The sequence below is a fragment of the Triticum aestivum genome, chromosome 3A, assembly GCF_018294505.1.
Source record: "Triticum aestivum cultivar Chinese Spring chromosome 3A, IWGSC CS RefSeq v2.1, whole genome shotgun sequence".
Classification (NCBI taxonomy): domain Eukaryota; kingdom Viridiplantae; phylum Streptophyta; class Magnoliopsida; order Poales; family Poaceae; genus Triticum; species Triticum aestivum.
The window spans coordinates 589,838,539-589,859,791 of NC_057800.1; positions in this window are offsets into that span (position 1 = coordinate 589,838,539).

Here is a 21,253-nt window from a genome sequence, read left to right on the forward strand (position 1 = left end):
AGAAAGGCCATAAAAAAGAGAGGCCCAAAAAATGAGAGAAAGAGAGAGAAGGGGCAATGTTACTATCCTTTTTCCACACATGTGCTTCAAAGTAGCACCATGATCTTCATGATAGAGAGTCTCTTATGTTGTCACTTTCATATACTAGTGGGAATTTTTCATTATAGAACTTGTCTTGTATATTCCAACAATGGGCTTCCTCAAATGCCCTAGGTCTTCGTGAGCAAGCAATTTGGATGCACACCCACTTAGTTACTTTTGCTGAGCTTTCATATATTAATAGCTCTAGTGCATCCGTTGCATGGTAATCCCTACTCCTTGCATTGACATCAATTGATGGGCATCTCCATAGCCCGTTGATTAGCCGCGAGACTTTCTCCCTTTTGTCTTCTCACACAACCTCCATCGTCATATTCTATCCCACCGATAGTGCTATATCCATGGCTCGCGCTCATATATTGCGTGAAAGTTGAAAGAGTTTTAAAAGACTAAAGTATGAAACAATTGCTTGGCTTGTCATCGGATTTGTGCATGATGGGAGCATTTTTTGTGACAAAAAGGAAGCATGGCCAAACTATATGATTTTGTAGGGATGAACTTGTTGGGGAACGTTGCAGAAAACAAAAAAATTCCTACGGTTTCACCAAGATCCATCTAGGAGTTCATCTAGCAATGAGTGATTAGATGCATCTACGTACCTTGTAGATCGCAAGCGGAAGCGTTCAAAGAACGGGGATGAGGGAGTCGTACTCGACGTGATTCGAATCACCGAAGATCCTAGCACTGAACGGACGGCACCTCCGCGTTCAACACACGTACGGAACAGCCACGTATCCTCCTTCTTGATCCAGCAAGGGGGGAGGAGAGGTTGAGGGAGATGGCTCCAGCAGTAGCACGACGGCGTGGTGATGATGGAGCTGCAGTACTCCGGCAGGGCTTCGCTAAGCACTATGGAGGAGGAGGATGTGTTGGAGAGGGAGAGGAAGGCACCAAAGGCAAAGGTAAGAAGTCCTCCATCTCCCCACTATATATAGGAGGGCCAAGGGGGGGGGCGCCGGCCCTAGGAGATCCAATCTCCTAGGGGGGTGCGGCCAAGGGGAGGAATCCCTCCTCCCCAAGGCACCTAGGAGGTGCCTTCCCCTCCTAGGACTCTTCCTTTAGGGTTTCCCCCACCATAGGCGCATGGGCCCTAGGGGAAGTGGCGCCCCAGCCCACTTTGGGCTGGATCCCTTCCCACTTCAGCCCATGGGGCCCTCCGGGATAGGTGGCCCCACCCGGTGGACCCCCGGGACCCTTCCGGTGGTCCCAGTACAATACTGGTGACCCCGAAACTTGTCCCGATGGCCGAAATAGCACTTCCTATATATAATTCTTTACCTGCGGACCATTCCGGAACTCCTCGTGACGTCCGGGATCTCATCCGGGACTCCGAACAACATTTGGGTTACTGCATATACATATCCCTACAACCCTAGCGTCACCGAACCTTAAGTGTGTAGACCCTACGGGTTCGGGAGACATGTAGACATGACCGAGATTGCTCTCCGGTCAATAACCAACAGCGGGATCTGGATACCCATGTTGGCTCCCACATGCTCCTCGATGATCTCATCAGATGAACCACGATGTCGAGGATTCAAGCAACCCCGTATACAATTCCCTTTGTCAATCGGTATGTTACTTGCCCGAGATCTGATCGTCGGTATCCCAATACCTCGTTCAATCTCGTTACCGGCAAGTCACTTTACTCGTACCGTAATGCATGATCCCGTGACCAGACACTTGGTCACTTTGAGCTCATTATGATGATGCATTGCCGAGTGGGCCCAGTGATACCTCTCCGTCATACGGAGTGACAAATCCCAGTCTTGATCCGTGTCAACCCAACAGACACTTTCGGAGATACCCGTAGTATACCTTTATAGTCACCCAGTTACATTGTGACGTTTGGTATACCCAAAGCACTCCTACGGTATCCGGGAGTTACACGATCTCATGGTCTAAGAAAAGGATACTTGACATTGGAAAACTCTAGCAAACGAACTATACGATCTTGTGCTATGTTTAGGATTGGGTCTTGTCCATCACATCATTCTCCTAATGATGTGATCTCATTATCAATGACATCCAATGTCCATAGTCAGGAAACCATGACTATCCGTTGATCAACGAGCTAGTCAACTAGAGGCTTACTAGGGACATGTTGGTGTCTATTATTCACACATGTATTACGATTTCCGAATAACACAATTATAGCATGAATAAAGAAAATTATCATGAACAAGGAAATATAATAATAATGCTTTTATTATTGCCTCTAGGGCATATTTCCAACAGTCTCCCACTTGCACTAGAGTCAATAATCTAGTTACATTCTGATAAATTGAACAGCCATGGAATTCTGGTGTTGATCATGTTTTGCTCTAGGGAGAGGTTTAGTCAACGGATCTGCTATATTCAGGTCCGTATGTACTTTACAAATATCTATGTCTTCATCTTGAACATTTTCACGAATGGAGTTGAAGCGACGCTTGATGTGCCTTGTCTTCTTGTGAAACCTGGGCTCCTTGGCAAGTGCAATAGCTCCAGTGTTGTCACAGAAGAGCTTGATCGGCCCCGACGCATTGGTTATGACTCCTAGGTCGGTGATGAACTCCTTCACCCAAATTGCTTCATGCGCTGCCTCCGAGGCTGCCATGTACTCTGCTTCACATGTAGATCCCGCCACGACGCTCTGCTTGCAACTGCACCAGCTTACTGCCCCACCATGCAAAATATACACGTATCCGGTTTGTGACTTTGAGTCATACAGATCAGTGTCGAAGCTAGCGTCGACGTAACCCTTTACGACGAGCTCTTCGTCACCTCCATAAACAAGAAACATTTCCTTAGTCCTTTTCAGGTACTTCAAGATATTCTTGACCGTTGTCCAGTGTTCCTTGCCGGGATTACTTTGGTACCTTCCTACCAAACTTAGGCAAGGTTTACATCAGGTCTGGTACACAGCATGGCATACATAATAGAACCTATGGCCGAGGCATAGCGGATGACACTCATCTCTTCTATATCTTCTGCCGTGGTCGGACATTGAGCTGAGCTCAATTTCACACCTTGCAACACAGGCAAGAACCCCTTCTTAGACTGATCCATATTGAACTTCTTCAATATCTTATCAAGGTATGTGCTTTGTGAAAGACCTATGAGGCGTCTTGATATATCTCTGTAGATCTTGATGCCTAATATATAAGCAGCTTCTCCAAGGTCCTTCATTGAAAAACTTTTATTCAAGTAGGCCTTAATGTTGTCCAAGAGTTCTATATCATTTCCCATCAAAAGTATGTCATCTACATATAATATGAGAAATGCTACAGATCTCCCACTCACTTTCTTGTAAACGCAGGCTTCTCCATAAGTCTGCGTAAACCCAAACGCTTTGATCATCTCATCAAAGCGAATGTTCCAACTCCGAGATGCTTGCACTAGCCCATAAATCGAGCGTTGGAGCTTGCACACCTTGTCAGCATTCTTAGGATCGACAAAACCTTCCGACTGCATCATATACAATTCTTCCTTAAGGAAACCATTAAGGAATGCCGTTTTGACGTCCATTTGCCATATTTCATAATCATAGAATGCGGCAATCGCTAACATGATTCGGACGGACTTTAGCTTCGCTACCGGTGAGAAACTCTCATTGTAGTCAACCCCTTGAACTTGTCGATAACCCTTAGCGACAAGTCGAGCTTTATAGATGGTCACATTACCATCCGCGTCTGTCTTCTTCTTAAAGATCCATTTATTTTCTATGGCTCGCCGCTCAACGGGCAAGTCAGTCAAAGTCCATACTTCATTTTCATACATGGATCCTATCTCGGATTTCATGGCTTCTAGCCATTTGTCGGAATCCGGGCTTGCCATCGCTTCTTCATAGTTCGAAGGTTCACCGTTGTCTAACAACATGATTTCCAAGACAGGGTTGCCGTACCACTCTGGTGCAGAACGTGTCCTTGTGGACCTTCGAATTTCAGTAGGAGCTTGATCAGAAGTATCTTGATCATCATCATTAACTTCCTCTCTAGTCGGTGCAGGCACCTCAGGAACATTTTCTTGAGTTGCACCACTTTCCGGTTCAAGAGGTAATACTTCATCAAGTTCTACTTTCCTCCCACTTACTTCTTTCGAGAGAAACTCTTTCTCTAGAAAGGATCCATTCTTGGCAACAAAGATCTTGCCTTCGGATCTAAGGTAGAAGGTATACCCAATAGTTTCCTTAGGGTATCCTATGAAGACGCATTTTTCCGATTTGGGTTCGAGCTTTTCAGGTTGAAGTTTCTTGACATAAGCATCGCATCCCCAAACTTTTTAGAAACGACAGCTTAGGTTTCTTCCCAAACCATAATTCAAACGGTGTCGTCTCAACGGATTTCGACGGAGCCCTATTTAAAGTGAATGCGGCAGTCTCTAAAGCATACCCCCAAAAAGATAGCGATAAATTGGCAAGAGACATCATAGATCGCACCATATCTAATAGAGTGCGATTACGACGTTTGGACACACCATTACACTGAGGTGTTCCAGGCGGCGTGAGCTGTGAAACTATTCCACATTTTCTTAAGTGTGTGCCAAACTCATGACTCAAGTATTCTCCTCCACGATCTGATCGCAGGAACTTGATTTTCCTGTCACGTTGATTCTCAACCTCACTCTGAAATTCCTTGAACTTTTCAAAGGTCTCAGACTTGTGTTTCATTAAGTAGACGTACCCATATCTACTCAAGTCATCAGTGAGGGTGAGAACATAACGATAGCCACCGCGAGCCTCAACACTCATTGGACCGCACACATCAGTATGTATGATTTCCAATAAGTTGGTTGCTCGCTCCATTGTTCCTGAGAACGGAGTCTTGGTCATTTTACCCATGAGGCATGGTTCGCACGTGTCAAATGATTCGTAATCAAGAGACTCTAAAGTCCATCAGCATGGAGCTTCTTCATGCGTTCGAAACCTATGTGACCAAGGTGGCAGTGCCACAAGTATGTGGGACTATCATTATCAATCTTACATCTTTTGGTACTCACTCTATGAATATGTGTAGCATTACGCTCGAGATTCATTAAGAATAAACCATTCACCATCGGAGCATGACCATAAAACATATCTCTCATATAAATAGAACAACCATTATTCTCGGATTTAAATGAGTAGCCATCTCGAATTAAACGAGATCCTGATACAATGTTCATGCTCAAACTTGGCACTAAATAACAATTATTGAGGTTCAAAACTAATCCCGTAGGTAAATGTAGAGGTAGCGTGCCGACGGCGATCACATCAACCTTGGAACCATTCCCGACGCGCATCGTCACCTCGTCCTTCGCCAGTCTCCGCTTATTCCGCAGCTCCTGCTTTGAGTTACAAATGTGAGCAACTGCACCGGTATCAAATACCCAGGAGCTACTACGAGTACTGGTAAGGTACACATCAATTACATGTATATCACATATACCTTTCGTTTTGCCAGCCTTCTTGTCCGCTAAGTATTTGGGGCAGTTCTGCTTCCAGTGACCACTTTCCTTGCAATAAAAGCACTCAGTCTCGGGCTTGGGTCCATTCTTTGGCTTCTTCCCGGCAGCTTGCTTGCCGGGCGCGGCAACTCCCTTGTCGTCCTTCTTGAAGTTCTTTTTAACCTTGCCCTTCTTGAACTTAGTGGTTTTATTGACCATCAACACTTGATGTTCCTTCTTGACTTCTACCTCTACTGATTTCAGCATAGCAAATACTTCAGGAATGGTCTTTTCCATCCCCTTCATATTGAAGTTCATCACAAAGCTCTTGTAGCTCGGTGGAAGCGACTGAAGGATTCTGTCAATGACCGCGTCATCCGGGAGATTAACTCCCAGCTGAGTCAAGCGGTTATGTAACCCAGACATTGTGAGTATGTGCTCACTGACAGAACTATTTTCCTCCATCTTACAGCTGAAGAATTTGTCGGAGACTTCATATCTCTCGACCCGGGCATGAGCTTGGAAAACCATTTTCAGCTCTTCGAACATCTCATATGCTCCGTGTCTCTCAAAACGCTTTTGGAGCCCCGGCTCTAAGCTGTAAAGCATGCCGCACTGAACGAGGAAGTAGTCATCGGTACGTGCCTGCCAAGCATTCATAACGTCTTGTTCTGCAGGGAGAACAGGTGCATCACCTAGCGGTGCTTGTAGGACATAATCTTTCTTGGCAACTATGAGGATGATCCTCAGGTTCCGGACCTAGTCCGTATAGTTGCTGCCATCGTCTTTCAGCTTGGTTTTCTCTAGGAACGCGTTGAAGTTGAGGACTACGTTGGCCATTTGATCTACAAGACATATTGTAAATATTTTAGACTAAGTTCATGATAATTAAGTTCATCTAATCAAATTATTCAATGAACTCCCACTTAGATAGACATCCCTCCTGTCATCTAAGTATAACATGATCCGAGTTAACTAGGCCGTGTCCGATCATCACGTGAGACGGACTAGTCAACGTCGGTGAACATCTTCATGTTGATCGTATCTTCTATACGACTCATGCTCGACCTTTCGGTCTTCTGTGTTCCGAGGCCATGTCTGTACACATGCTAGGCTCGTCAAGTCAACCTAAGTGTTTGCATGTGTAAATCTGTCTTACACCCGTTGTATGTGAACGTTAGAATCTATCACACCCGATCATCACGTGGTGCTTCGAAACAACGAACTGTCGCAACGGTGCACAGTTAGGGGGAACACTTTCTTGAAATTATTATGAGGGATCATCTTACTTACTACCGTCGTTCTAAGTAAACAAGATGCAAAAACATGATAAACATCACATGCAATCAAATAATAAAAGTGACATGATATGGCCAATATCACATAGCTCCTTTGATCTCCATCTTGGGGCTCCATGATCATCTTGTCACCGGCATGACACCATGATCTCCATCATCATGATCTCCATCATCGTGTCTCCATGAAGTTGCTCGCCAACTATTACTTCTACTACTATGGCTAACGCGTTTAGCAATAAAGTAAAGTAATTTACATGGCGTTTCTCAAGGTCATACAAAAAAATAAAGACAACTCCTATGGCTCCTGCCGGTTGTCATACTCATCGACATGCAAGTCGTGATTCCTATTACAATAGCATGAACATCTCATACATCACATATAGATCATTCATCATTCATCACAACTTTGGCCATATCATATCACAAAGCACTTGCTGCAAAAACAAGTTAGACGTCCTCTAATTGTTGTTGCATGTTTTACGTGGCTGAAGTAGGGTTCTAGCAAGAACGTTTTCTTACCTACGTGAAAGCCACAACGTGATTTGTCAACTTCTATTTACCCTTCATAAGGACCCTTTTCATCGAATCCGCTCCAACTAAAGTGGGAGAGACAGACACCCGCCAGCCACCTTATGCAACTTGTGCATGTTAGTCAGTGGAACCGGTCTCACGTAAGCGTACGTGTAAGGTTGGTCCGGGCCGCTTCATCCCACAATACCGTTGAAGCAAGATAAGACTAGTAGCGGCAAGAAAGTTGACAACATCAACGCCCACAACTAATTGTGTTCTACTCGTGCAAGAGAACTACGCATAGACCTAGCTCATGATGCCACTGTTGGGGAACGTTGCAGAAAACAAAAAAATTTCCTACGGTTTCACCAAGATCCATCTAGGAGTTCATCTAGCAACGAGTGATTAGATGCATCTACGTACCTTGTAGATCGCGAGCGGAAGCGTTCAAAGAACGGGGATGAGGGAGTCGTACTCGACGTGATTCGAATCACCGAAGATCCTAGCACCGAACGGACGGCACCTCCGCGTTCAACACACGTACGGAACAGCCACGTCCCCTCCTTCTTGATCCAGCAAGGGGGGAGGAGAGGTTGAGGGAGATGGCTCCAGCAGCAGCACGACGACATGGTGATGATGGAGCTGTAGTACTCCGGCAGGGCTTCGCTAAGCACTATGGAGGAGGAGGATGTGTTGGAGAGGGAGAGGGAGGCACCAAAGGCAAAGGTAAGAAGTCCTCCATCTCCCCACTATATATAGGAGGGCCAAGGGGGGGGGGGCGCTGGCCCTAGGAGATCCAATCTCCTAGGGGGGTGCGGCCAAGGGGAGGAATCCCTCCTCCCCAAGGCACCTAGGAGGTGCCTTCGCCTCCTAGGACTCTTCCTTTAGGGTTTCCCCCACCCTAGGCGCATGGGCCCTAGGGGAAGTGGTGCCCCAGCCCACTTTGGGCTGGATCCCTTCCCACTTCAGCCCATGGGGCCCTCCGGGATAGGTGGCCCCACCCGGTGGACCCCCGGGACCCTTCCGGTGGTCCCGGTACAATACCGGTGACCCCGAAACTTGTCCCGATGGCCGAAATAGCACTTCCTATATATAATTCTTTACCTCCGGACCATTCTGGAACTCCTGGTGACGTCCGGGATCTCATCCGGGACTCCTAACAACATTCGGGTTACTGCATATACATATCCCTACAACCCTAGCGTCACCGAACCTTAAGTGTGTAGACCCTACGGGTTCGGGAGACATGTAGACATGACCGAGATTGCTCTCCGGTCAATAACCAACAGCGGGACCTAGATACCCATGTTGGCTCCCACATGCTCCTCGATGATCTCATCGGATGAACCACGATGTCGAGGATTCAAGCAACCCCGTATACAATTCCCTTTGTCAATCGGTATGTTACTTGCCCGAGATCTGATCGTCGGTATCCCAATACCTCGTTCAATCTCGTTACCGGCAAGTCACTTTACTCGTACCGTAATGCATGATCCCGTGACCAGACACTTGGTCACTTTGAGCTCATTATGATGATGCATTACCGAGTGGGCCCAGTGATACCTCTCCGTCATACGGAGTGACAAATCCCAGTCTTGATCCGTGTCAATCCAACAGACACTTTCGGAGATACCCGTAGTATACCTTTATAGTCACCCAGTTACGTTGTGACGTTTGGTATACCCAAAGCACTCCTACGGTATCCGGGAGTTACACGATCTCATGGTCTAAGGAAAGGATACTTGACATTGGAAAACTCTAGCAAACGAACTATACAATCTTGTGCTATGTTTAGGATTGGGTCTTGTCCATCACATCATTCTCCTAATGATGTGATCTCGTTATCAATGACATCCAATGTCCATAGTCAGGAAACCATGACTATCCGTTGATCAACGAGCTAGTCAACTAGAGGCTTACTAGGGACATGTTGGTGTCTATTATTCACACATGTATTACGATTTTCGGATAACACAATTATAGCATGAATAAAGACAATTATCATGAACAAGGAAATATAATAATAATGCTTTTATTATTGCCTCTAGGGCATATTTCCAACAGAACTTTCTTTCGCTATGTTATTTTGATAAGACATGATTGCTTGGTTAGCATTGCTTGAAGTATTATTATTTTTATGTCAATATTAAAATTCTGTCTAGAATCTTTCGGATCTAAACATTCATGCCGCAATAAAAAGAAATACATTGAAAATTATGATAGGTAGCATTCCACATCAAAAATTCTGTTTTTTATCATTTACCTACTCGAGGACGAGCAGGAATTAAGCTTGGGGATGCTTGATACTGATACGTCTCCAATGTATCTATAATTTTTGATTGCTCCATGCTATATTATCTACTATTTTGGACTATATTGGGCTTTATTTTCCACTTTTATATTATTTTTGGGACTAACCTATTAACCGGAGGCCCAACCCAGAATTGCTGTTTTTGCCTATTTTAGTGTTTCAGAGAAACAGAATATCAAACGGAGTCCAAACGGAATAAAACCTTCGGGAACGTGATTTTCTCACCGAACGTGATCCAGGAGACTTGGACCCTACTCCAAGGAGTCAAAGAGGAGGTCACGATGGTGGGGGGCGCCTCCCCCTAGGGCGCGCCCCCTGCCTTGTGGGCCCCTCGGTGCTCCACCGACGTACTCCTTCCTCCTATATATATCTATGTACCCCCAAACGATCAGAATAGGAGCCAAAAACCTAATTCCACCGCCGCAACTTTCTGTATCCACGAGATCCCATCTTGGGGCCTATTCCGGAGTTCCGCCGGAAGAGGGCCGTCATCACAGAGGGCTTCTACATCATCCTAGCCCCTCCGATGAAGTGTGAGTAGTTTACCTCAGACCTTCGGGTCCATAGTTAGTATCTAGATGGCTTCTTCTCTCTCTTTGAATCTCAATACAAAGTTCTCCCCCTCTCTTGTGGAGATCTATTCGATGTAATCTTCTTTTTGCGGTGTGTTTGTTGAGACCGATGAATTGTGGGTCTATGATCAAGTCTATCTATGAATAATATTTGAATCTTCTCTGAATTCTTTTATGTATGATTGGTTATCTTTGCAAGTCTCTTCGAATTATCCGTTTGGTTTGGCCAACTAGATTGGTAGTTCTTGCCATGGGAGAAGTGCTTAGCTTTGGGTTCGATCTTGCGGTGTCCTTTCCCGGTGACAGAAGGGGCAGCAAGGCACGTATTGCATCATTGCCATCAAGGATAACAAGATGGGGTTTATTTCATATTGCATGAATTTATGTCTCTACATCATGTCATCTTGCTTAAGGCGTTACTCTGTTTTTAACTTAATACTCTAGATGCATGCTGGATAGCGGTCGATGAGTGGAGTAATAGTAGTAGATGCAGAATCGTTTCGGTCTACTTGTCACAGACGTGATGCCTATATACATGATCATGCCTAGATATTCTCATAACTATGCTCAATTCTGTCAATTGCTCAACAGTAATTTGTTCACCCACCGTAGAATACTTATGCTCTTGAGAGAAGCCACTAGTGAAACCTATGGCCCCCGGGTCTATTCTCATCATATCAATCTCCATCACTTTAATCTTGCTTTGGTTTTTTACTTTGCCTTTACTTTTTTTACTTTGCATATTTATACCAAAAATACCAAAAATATTATATCTATCAGATCTCACTCTCGTAAGTGACCGTGAAGGGATTGACAACCCGTAATCACGTTGGTTGCGAGTAGCTATCGTTTTGTGCAGGTACGAGGGACTTGAGCGTGGCCTCCTACTGGATTGATACCTTGGTTCTCAAAAAACTGAGGGAAATACTTACGCTACTCTGCTACATCATCCCTTCCTCTTCGGGGAAAAACCAACGCAAGCTCAAGACGTAGCAAGAAGGATTTCTGGCGCTGTTGCCAGGGAGTCTATGCCAAAAGTCAACATACCAAGTACCCATCAGAATCCCTATCTCTTGCATTACATTATTTGCCATTTGCCTCTCGTTTTCCTATCCCCCACTTCACCCTTGCCGTTTTATTCGCCCTCTCTCTATCCTCCCTCTCTATTTGCCTCTTTTGCCCGTTTCTTGTTTGCTCGTATGGTTGGAATAGTTGTTTATTTATTACTAAACAGAGAACCTAAGACCTATGGATCCTCATCCGCTTGCTAATCTTTTTAAGAGATCTAATTATGATGAACCAGTTGCTAGTAAGTTTTGTGCACTAGATTATCTTTATGAGGTTTTGCTTGAAATTCGTGAATCTGAAAAGTGTGATGAATTTCTTTATGAAGCGATTCATGATAGATCTTTGAATAAAAAGCATGATTGCAATGATTTTACTCTAGACTTTCTTGATGTCAATTGTGCTAATAATATGCAAAAACCTAAGCTTGGGGATGCTAGTTTTGCTATGTCCTCTACTTGTTGCAATGATCATGATTGGGGTGATTCTTCTTACGATATTGAAAATTTATTTAAGCCCCATGATGAATATGAGATTGATAATAGTGTTTGCAATATTACTGAAAGTGGGTCTGGAAGAGTATCAACTTTAGATCCCACAAATTTGGAGAATGATCAATCTTATGAAATTGTTGATAAAAGTGGGTCTGGAAAGGTCATGACTTTAGTTAATGTTAATCCCACTATTTTGAAAGAGTGTCAACTTTGCATGCATGTGGATCGTGTTGAAAATATTTTATGTGATAGATATTTTGTCTAATTTGCTTATGATCCTACATATAATTATTACGAGAGAGGAAAATATGGTGGTAGAAATTTTCATGTTACTAAATTACCTCTCGTTATGTTGAGATTGCTATTATTTCTTTCCGCTTCCTTGCATATGCTAGTTTTTGCTTGCTATGATAATTTGTTTGCCTTTAAGATGCCTATGCATAGGAAGTATGTTAGACTTAGATGTGTTTGTCACATGCTTTATGATGCTCCTTTTGTGCTTCAATTCTTGTCTTTCTTGTGAGCATCATTAAAATTACCAATGCCTAGATATAAGGCTTTAAAGAAAAGCGCTTGTTGGGAGACAACCCAATATTTTTCCTTGCTATTATTCAATAAATAAATTATTTTATCCTCTGTTTTTTTGTGTTTTTTTGTGTTTAATTAGTGTTTCTGCCAAGTAGAACCGTTGGGAAGACTTGGGGAAAGTCTTGTTGAACTTGCTGTAAAAAACAGAAACTTTAGCGCTCACGAGAACTGCTGTCATTTTTATTTGAAGAGTGATATTTATTTAATTATTTTTGAAGATGATTAATAGATAAATTCCTCACGTCCATAATTTTATTTTAGAATTTTTGGGGTTCCAGATCTTGCGCTAGCTACAGATTACTACAGACTGTTCTGTTTTTGACAGATTCTGTTTTTCGTGTGTTGTTTGCTTATTTTGATGAATCTATGGTTAGTAAAATAGTTTATAATCCATAGAGAAGTTGTAATACAGTAGGTTTAACACCAACATAAATAAAGAATGAGTTCATTACAGTACCTTGAAGTGGTCTTTTGTTTTCTTTCGCTAACGGAGCTCACGAGTTTTCTACTTTAAGTTTTGTGTTGTGAAGTTTTCAAGTTTTGGGTGAATTCTTTTGATGGATTATGGAACAAGGAGTGGCAAGAGCCTAAGCTTGGGGATGCCCATGGCACCCCCAAGATAATCCAAGGACACTAAAAAGTCAAAGCTTGGGGATGCCCCGGAAGGCATCCCCTCTTTCGTCCACTTCCATCGGTAATTTACTTGGAGCTATATTTTTATTCACCAACATGATATGTGTTTTGCTTGGAGCGTCTTGTATTATTTGTGTCTTTGTGTCTTAGTATGCCACAATCATCCTTGCTGTACACACATTTTGAGAGATCCATACATGAATTAAAATTTGATGGAATACTCTATGTGCTTCACTTATATCTTTTGAGCTAAGTAGTTTTGCTCTATGTGCTTCACTTATATCTTTTGAGCTAAGTAGTTTTGCTCTATGTGCTTCACTTATATCTTTTGAGCGTTATAATTTTGCTCTATGTGCTTAACTTATATATTTTGAGCTATGTAGTTTTGCTCTCTGTGCTTCACTTAGATCTTTTAGAGCACGGTGGTGGATTTGTTTTAAAGAAACTATTGATCTCTCATGCTTCACTTAAATTATTTTGAGAGTCTTAATAGCATGGTAATTTGCTTAATAATAATATGCTTGGTATTGAAGATTTGTGAAACTTTCTTTTGAGTGTGTTGAATACTAAGAAAAGATTGAACCATCATAATTGTTTTGAGATATGGAGGTGATAATATTAAAGTCATGCTAGTTGAGTAGTTGTGAATTTAAAGAATACTTGTGTTAAAGTTTGTGATTCCCGTAGCATGCACGTATGGTGAACCGTTATGTGATGAAGTCGGAGCATGATTTATTTATTGATTGTCTTCCTTATGAGTGGCGGTCGGGGACGAGCGATGGTCTTTTCCTACCAATCTATCCCCCTAGGAGCATGCGCGTAATACTTTGCTTTGATAACTTCTAGATTTTTGCAATGAGTATATGAGTTCTTTATGACTAATGTTGAGTCCATGGATCATACGCACTCTCACCATTCCACCTTTTCTAGCCTCTCTAATACCGCGCACCTTTCGCCGGTATCATACACCTACCATATACCTTCCTCAAAACAACCACCATACCTACCTATTATGGCATTTCCATAGCCATTCTGAGATATATTGCCATGCAACTTTCCACCATCTAGTTCATCATGACACATTCATCATTGTCATATTGCTTAGCATGATCATGTAGTTGACATAGTATTTGTGGCAAAGCCACCCATAATTTTTTCATACTTGTCACTCTTGATTCATTGCATATCCCGGTACACCGCCGGAGGCATCCATATAGAGTCATACTTTGTTTTAGAATCGAGTTGTAATTATTGAGTTGTAAATAAATAAAAGTGTGATGATCATCATTTAATAGAGCATTGTCCCAATAAAAAAAGGCCAAAGAAAAAAAAGAAGCCCCCCCCCCAAAGGGGCAATGCTACTATCCTTTTACCACACTTGTGCTTCAAAGTAGCACCATGATCTTCATAGTAGAGAGTCTCTCATGTCATTACTTTCATATACTAGTGGGAATTTTACATTATAGAACTTGGCTTGTATATTCCAATGATGGGCTTCCTCAAATTGCCCTAGGTCTTCGTGAGCAAGCAAGTTGGATGCACACCCACTTAGTTTCATTTTGAGCTTTCATACATTTATAGCTCTAGTGCATCTGTTGCATGGCAATCCCTACTCACTCACATTGATATCTATTGATGGGCATCTCCATAGCCCGTTGATACACCTAGTTGTTGTGAGACTATCTTCCCCTCCTTTTTGTCTTCTCCACAACCACCATTCTATTCCACCTATAGTGCTATATCCATGGCTCATGCTCATGTATTGCGTGAAGATTGAAAAAGTTTTGAAAAAGTTAGAGTATGAAACAATTGCTTGGCTTGTCATCGGGGTTGTGCATGATTTAAATAATTTGTGTGGTGAAGATGGAGCATAACCAGACTATATGATTTTGTAGGGATAACTTTCTTTGGCCATGTTATTTTGAGAAGACATAATTGCTTTGTTACTATGCTTGAAGTATTATTATTTTTATGTCAATATAAACTTTTGTCTTGAATCTCTCTAATCTGAATATTCATACCACAATTAAGAAGATTTGCATTGAAATTATGCCAAGTAGCACTCCGCATAAAAAAATTCTCTTTTTATCATTTACCTACTCGAGGACGAGCATGAATTAAGCTTGGGGATGCCTGATACGTCTCCAACGTATCTATAATTTTGATTGCTCCATGCTATATTATCTATTGTTTTGGACTATATTGGGCTTTATTTTGCACTTTTATATTATTTTTGGGACTAACCTATTAACCGGAGGCCCAACCCAGAATTGTTGTTTTTTGGCCTATTTCAGTGTTTCGGAGAAACATAATATCAAATGGAGTCCAAACGGAATAAAACCTTCGGGAACGTGATTTTTCTCACCGAACGTGATCCATGAGACTTGGACCCTACTCCAAGGAGTCAAAGAGGAGGTCACGAGGGTGGGGGCGCCCCCCTAGGGTGCGCCCCCTGCCTCGTGGGCCCCTCGGTGCTCCACCGACGTACTCCTTCCTCCTATATATACCTACGTACCCCCAAACGATCAGAACAGGAGCCAAAAACCTAATTCCACCGCCGCAACTTTCTGTATCCACGAGATCCCATCTTGGGGCCTATTCCGGAGGTCCGCCGGAAGAGGGCCGTCATCACGGAGGGCTTCTACATCATCCTAGCCCCTCCGATGAAGTGTGAGTAGTTTACCTCAGACCTTCGGGGTCCATAGTTAGTATCTAGATGGCTTCTTCTCTCTCTTTGAATCTCAATACAAAGTTCTCCCCCTCTCTTGTGGAGATCTATTCGATGTAATCTTCTTTTTGCGATGTGTTTGTTGAGACCGATGAATTGTGGGTCTATGATCAAGTCTATCTATGAATAATATTTGAATCTTCTCTGAATTCTTTTATGTATGATTGGTTATCTTTGCAAGTCTCTTCGAATTATCCGTTTGGTTTGGCCAACTAGATTGGTAGTTCTTGCCATGGGAGAAGTGCTTAGCTTTGGGTTTGATCTTGCGGTGTCCTTTCCCGGTGACAAAAGGGGCAGCAAGGCACGTATTGCATCGTTGCCATCGAGGATAAAAGATGGGGTTTATTGCATATTGCATGAATTTATCTCTCTACATCATGTCATCTTGCTTAAGGCCTTACTCTGTTTTTAACTTAATACTCTAGATGCATGCTGGATAGCGGTCGATGAGTGGAGTAATAGTAGTAGATGCAGAATCGTTTCGGTCTACTTGTCACGGATGTGATGCCTATATACATGATCATGCCCAGATATTCTCATAACTATGCTCAATTCTGTCAATTGCTCAACAGTAATTTGTTCACCCTCCGTAGAATACTTATGCTCTTGAGAGAAGCCACTAGTGAAACCTATGTCCCCCGGGTCTATTCTCATCATATCAATCTCCATCACTTTAATCTTGCTTTGCTTTTTTACTTTGCCTTTACTTTTTACTTTGCATCTTTATACCAAAAATACCAAAAATATTATATCTATCAGATCTCACTCTCGTAAGTGACCGTGAAGGGATTGACAACCCCTAATCGCGTTGGTTGTGAGTAGCTATTGTTTTGTGCAGGTACGAGGGACTTGAGCGTGGCCTCCTACTGGATTGATACCTTGGTTCTCAAAAACTGAGGGAAATACTTACGCTACTCTGCTGCATCATCCCTTCCTCTCCGGGAAAAACCAACGCAAGCTCAAGATGTAGCAGATACGTCTCCAATGTATCTAAAAATTTTGATTGTTCGATGCTATTATATTATTTGTTTTGGATGTTTATGGGCTTTATTATAGACTTTTATATTATTTTTAGGACTAACCTATTAACCGAAAGCCCAATGCAAATTGCTGTTTTTTTTGCCTATTTTAGTGTTTGGCAGAAAAGGAATATCAAACGGAATGAAACCTTCGCGAGGATCTTTTTTGGAACAAATGTGATCCAGGAGACTTGGAGTGGACGTCAAGGAAGCAGCGAGGCGGCCACGAGGTAGGGCGGCGCGCCCAGGGGGGCAGGCATGCCCCCACCCTTGTGGGCCCCTCGCAGCTCCACTGACCTACTTCTTTCGCCTATATATATACTCTTATACCTTGAAAACATCCAAGGGAGCCACAAAACCACTTTTCCACCGTCGCAACCTTCCGTACCCGTAGATCCCATCTGGGGACCTTTTCCGGCGATCTGCCGGAGGGGGAATCGATCATGGAGGGCTTCTACATCAACACCATGGCCTCTCCGATGATGTGTGAGTAGTTTACCACATACCTTCGGGTCCATCGTTATTAGCTAGATGGCTTCTTCTCTCTCTTTGGATCTCAATACAAAGTTCTCCTCGATGTTCTTAGAGATCTATTCAATGTAATTCTTTTTGCGGTGTGTTTGCCGAGATCCGATGAATTGTGGGTTTATGATTAAGATTATATATGAACAATATTTGATTCTTCTCTGAATTCTTATATGCATGATTTGATATCCTTGCAAGTCTCTTCGAATTATCAGTTTGGTTTTGCCTACTAGATTGATCTTTCTTGTAATGGGAGAAGTGCTTAGCTTTGGGTTCAATCTTGTGGTGCTCGATCCCAGTGACAGAAAGGGAACCGCCACATATTGTATTGTTGCCATCGAGGATAAAAAGATGGGGTTTATATCATATTGCTTGAGTTTATCCCTCTACATCATGTCATCTTGCCTAATGCGTTACTCTGTTCTTATGAACTTAATACTCTAGATGCATGCTGGATAGCGGTCGATGTGTGGAGTAATAGCAGTAGATGCTGAATCGTTTCGGTCTACTTGGCACAGACGTGATGCCTATGTTCATGATCATGCCTAGATATTCTCATAACTATGCGTTTTTCTATCAATTGCTCGACAGTAATTTGTTCACCCAGCATAATATATGCTATCTTGAGAGAAGCCACTAGTGAAACCTATGGCCCCCGGGTCTACTTTACATCATATAAGTTTCCGATCTACAATTCTAGTTTACTATTTATTTTGCAATCTTTACTCTTCAATCTATACAACAAAAATACCAAAAATATTTATCTTATTATCTCTATCAGATCTTAGTTTCGTAAGTGACCGTGAAGGGATTGACAACCCCTTTATCGCGTTGGTTGCGAGGTTCTTGTTTGTTTGTGCATGTACTAGGTGACTTGCGTGTAGTCTCCTACTGGATTGATACCTTGGTTCTCAAAAACTGAGGGAAATACTTACTCTACTTTGCTGCATCACCCTTTTCTCTTCCAGGGAAAACCAACGCATGCTCAAGAGGTAGTAGACACCTCCCCATTTGGAAGATGCATAATCTTCAAGCGTAACTGTCTTAAGTGAACTTCGATCGGTTTCTTCAGTGATGCTCAATCACTTAGCTTTTTAGGCCCTGGGTTTTTCCTCACTTAGTGTCGGCGCTAAAACCGGAAGATCTCGGGTAGGGGGTCCCGAGCTGGTAGTCTAGTAATGATGGTAATAGGGGAGAAACAGGGGACGATGGCTACCCAGGTTCGAGCCCTCTCGAAGAGGTAAAACCCGACGTCCTGCTTGATTATATTGATGTGATGGAGTATCAAGTACAAGATGATCTACCTCAAGATCGTATGATTGTGTTCTAAACCCTAAGGCTGGTAATTGTGTCCCTAAATACTAAACCCCACGGCTTATATACGCACCGGGGGTACCTAGATTACACATATGGTCGGTTGGCAATCATGTCGGCTAGTGATCTATCTGTGACGCCCCCGATTTGAACGTACACTAATCATGCACGCAAATGTGTGCGACCAAGATCAGGGACTCACGGGAAGATGTCACAACACAACTCTAGACACAAATTAAAGTCATACAAGTGTCATATTACAAGCCAGGGGCCTCGAGGGCTCAAATTCAATTGCTCAAACATAAACGAGTCAGAGGAAGCAACAATACCTGAGTACAGACATAAGTTAAACAAGGTGCCATAAAATGGCTAGCACAAATAGGGATACAGATCAAAGAGGCGCATGCCTCCTACCTGGGATCCTCCTAAACTACTCCTGGTCGTCAATAGACTGCACGTAGTAGTAGGCACCGTCGGAGTAGTGGTAGTCGTCGTCGGTGGCGTCTGGCTCATGGGATCCACCATCTGATCACAGCAACCGGGTATAGGGGAAAAGGGGGAAGCAAAGCAACCGCGAGTACTCATCCAAAGTATTCGCAAGACTGACATAAGATCTATATTATATATGCATCGGCATCAATGAAAGGGGGTAGTATCTGTGGACTAAACTACAGAATGCCAGAATAAAAGGGGGAAAGCTAGTCCTATCAAAGACTACGCTTCTGGCAGCCTCCATCTTGAAGCATATAGAAGAGAGTAGTTTGTATGTATCAATTATCATCGTATAGCCTAAAACTAAGGATGGCAATGGGTTGGGTTTGGATCGGGTTGAACAATATTAAATCCATATCCATATCCATGAAGACAGTCTTTGTCCATCCACGAAAAAATCCATGGGTGATAAATTGTGTCCATGTCCAAACCCGATGGATATCCATACCCACTGGATATCCATTGGGTCCTCTCAAGACATATAAATTACACATAACACAGTGTTAACATAAGCTCCTCCATTCTTATGGTTAACATAAGCTATGCCTCACTTATGCTAAACATCAACTTATGGTAAATCAACATCCACTAACAAGCTGCGATCATTTAGTATTTTTCTAATAGTTGTGAATGACGAGTCATTTAACAAGGAGATAAAAATAAGGGAAGGGGCATTGGAGTATGTTACAGAGGGGATTGAATGTCAACTAATAAAAGTTACAACGGAGATTGTGCAATTTCTTTTACATGTTTTAGATAACAAAGTGTAAAATTATAGTGGGACATGTGACTGTGGGGTAGGGATAGCAGATTTTGGCCCATTAAGTCACACTATCGGGTCGGGTTTGGATATATCCACAGGTACAAGATTATATCCATGCCCTACCCACGAGAAATCGGGTCGGGTTTGGGCGGCGTCCATGGACACAAAATCATATCCAGACCCTGTCCATTCGGGTCGGATATCCATGGATATCCATGTCCATGGGTAAAATTGCCATCCTTACCTAAAACCTACGCCGGCAATCCTCTCCTCGTCGCCCTGTGGAAGAGCGATCATCGGGTTGTATCTGGAGCTTCTTAGGGGTGTGTTTTATTAATTATTCGGTTCTAGTTGTCAGAGGTTGGAATACAACTCCAAATCATCCTATTACCATGGACATGGCTATTTGAATAGATAAACTTCGTTGCCCAACGCGCTCGATCACTCTGACCGGGCACACTTTCCTGGGTCATACCTGGCCTTGGAAGATCAACATGTCGCAGCCCTACCCAGGCTCAACAGAGAGGCCAACATTCTGGTCTACATCCTAAGCGCATAGGGGTCTTGGGTGTCGGGAAACATAGCATGCAATTTCAAAAAAATTCCTACGCTCACGCAAGATCTATCTAGGATATGCATAGCAACGAGAGGGGGAGAGTGTGTCCACGTACCCTCGTAGACCAAAAGCGGAAGCGTTTGCTTAACGCGGTTGAAGTTGTCGAACGTCTTCTCGTTCCGATCGATCAAGTACCGAACGCACGGCGCCTCTGAGTTCTGCACACGTTCAACGTGATGATGTCCCTCGAGCTCTTGATCCAGTAGAGTGTCGAGGAAGTAGACGAGTTCCGTCAGCAGGACGGCGTGGTGACGGTGATGGTGATGTGATCCGCGTAGGGCTTCGCCTAAGCACTGCGAGAATATGACCGGAGGCATAAACTGTAGAGGGGGGGGGGCGCACGCGACTTGGAACAATTGATGTGTGTTCTAGGCGCCCCCAAGTATATAAAGAAGGGAGGGGGAGGATGCTGGCCCTAGGCGCGCCCAAGTAGGAGGAATCCTACTCGGGCTCCTAGTTGGATTCGCCCCCCTGTCGGTGTCAAAACCAGCGGATCTCGGGTAGGGGGTCGCGAACTGTGCGTCTGAGGTTGATGGTAAGAGGAGACATGGGACACAATGTTTACCCAGGTTCGGGCCATCTCTATGGAGGTAATACCCTTCTTCCTGCTTGATTGATCTTGATGAATACGAGTATTGCAAGAGTTGATCTACCACGAGACCGTAATGTCTAAAACCCTAGAAGTCTAGCCTATGTGATTATGATTGTCACTACAGACTAAACCCTCCGGTTTATATAGACACCGGTGGGAACTAGGGTTGTACAAAGTCGGTTACATAGAAAGGAAATAGTACATCCGGACGCCTAGCTTGCCATCCAC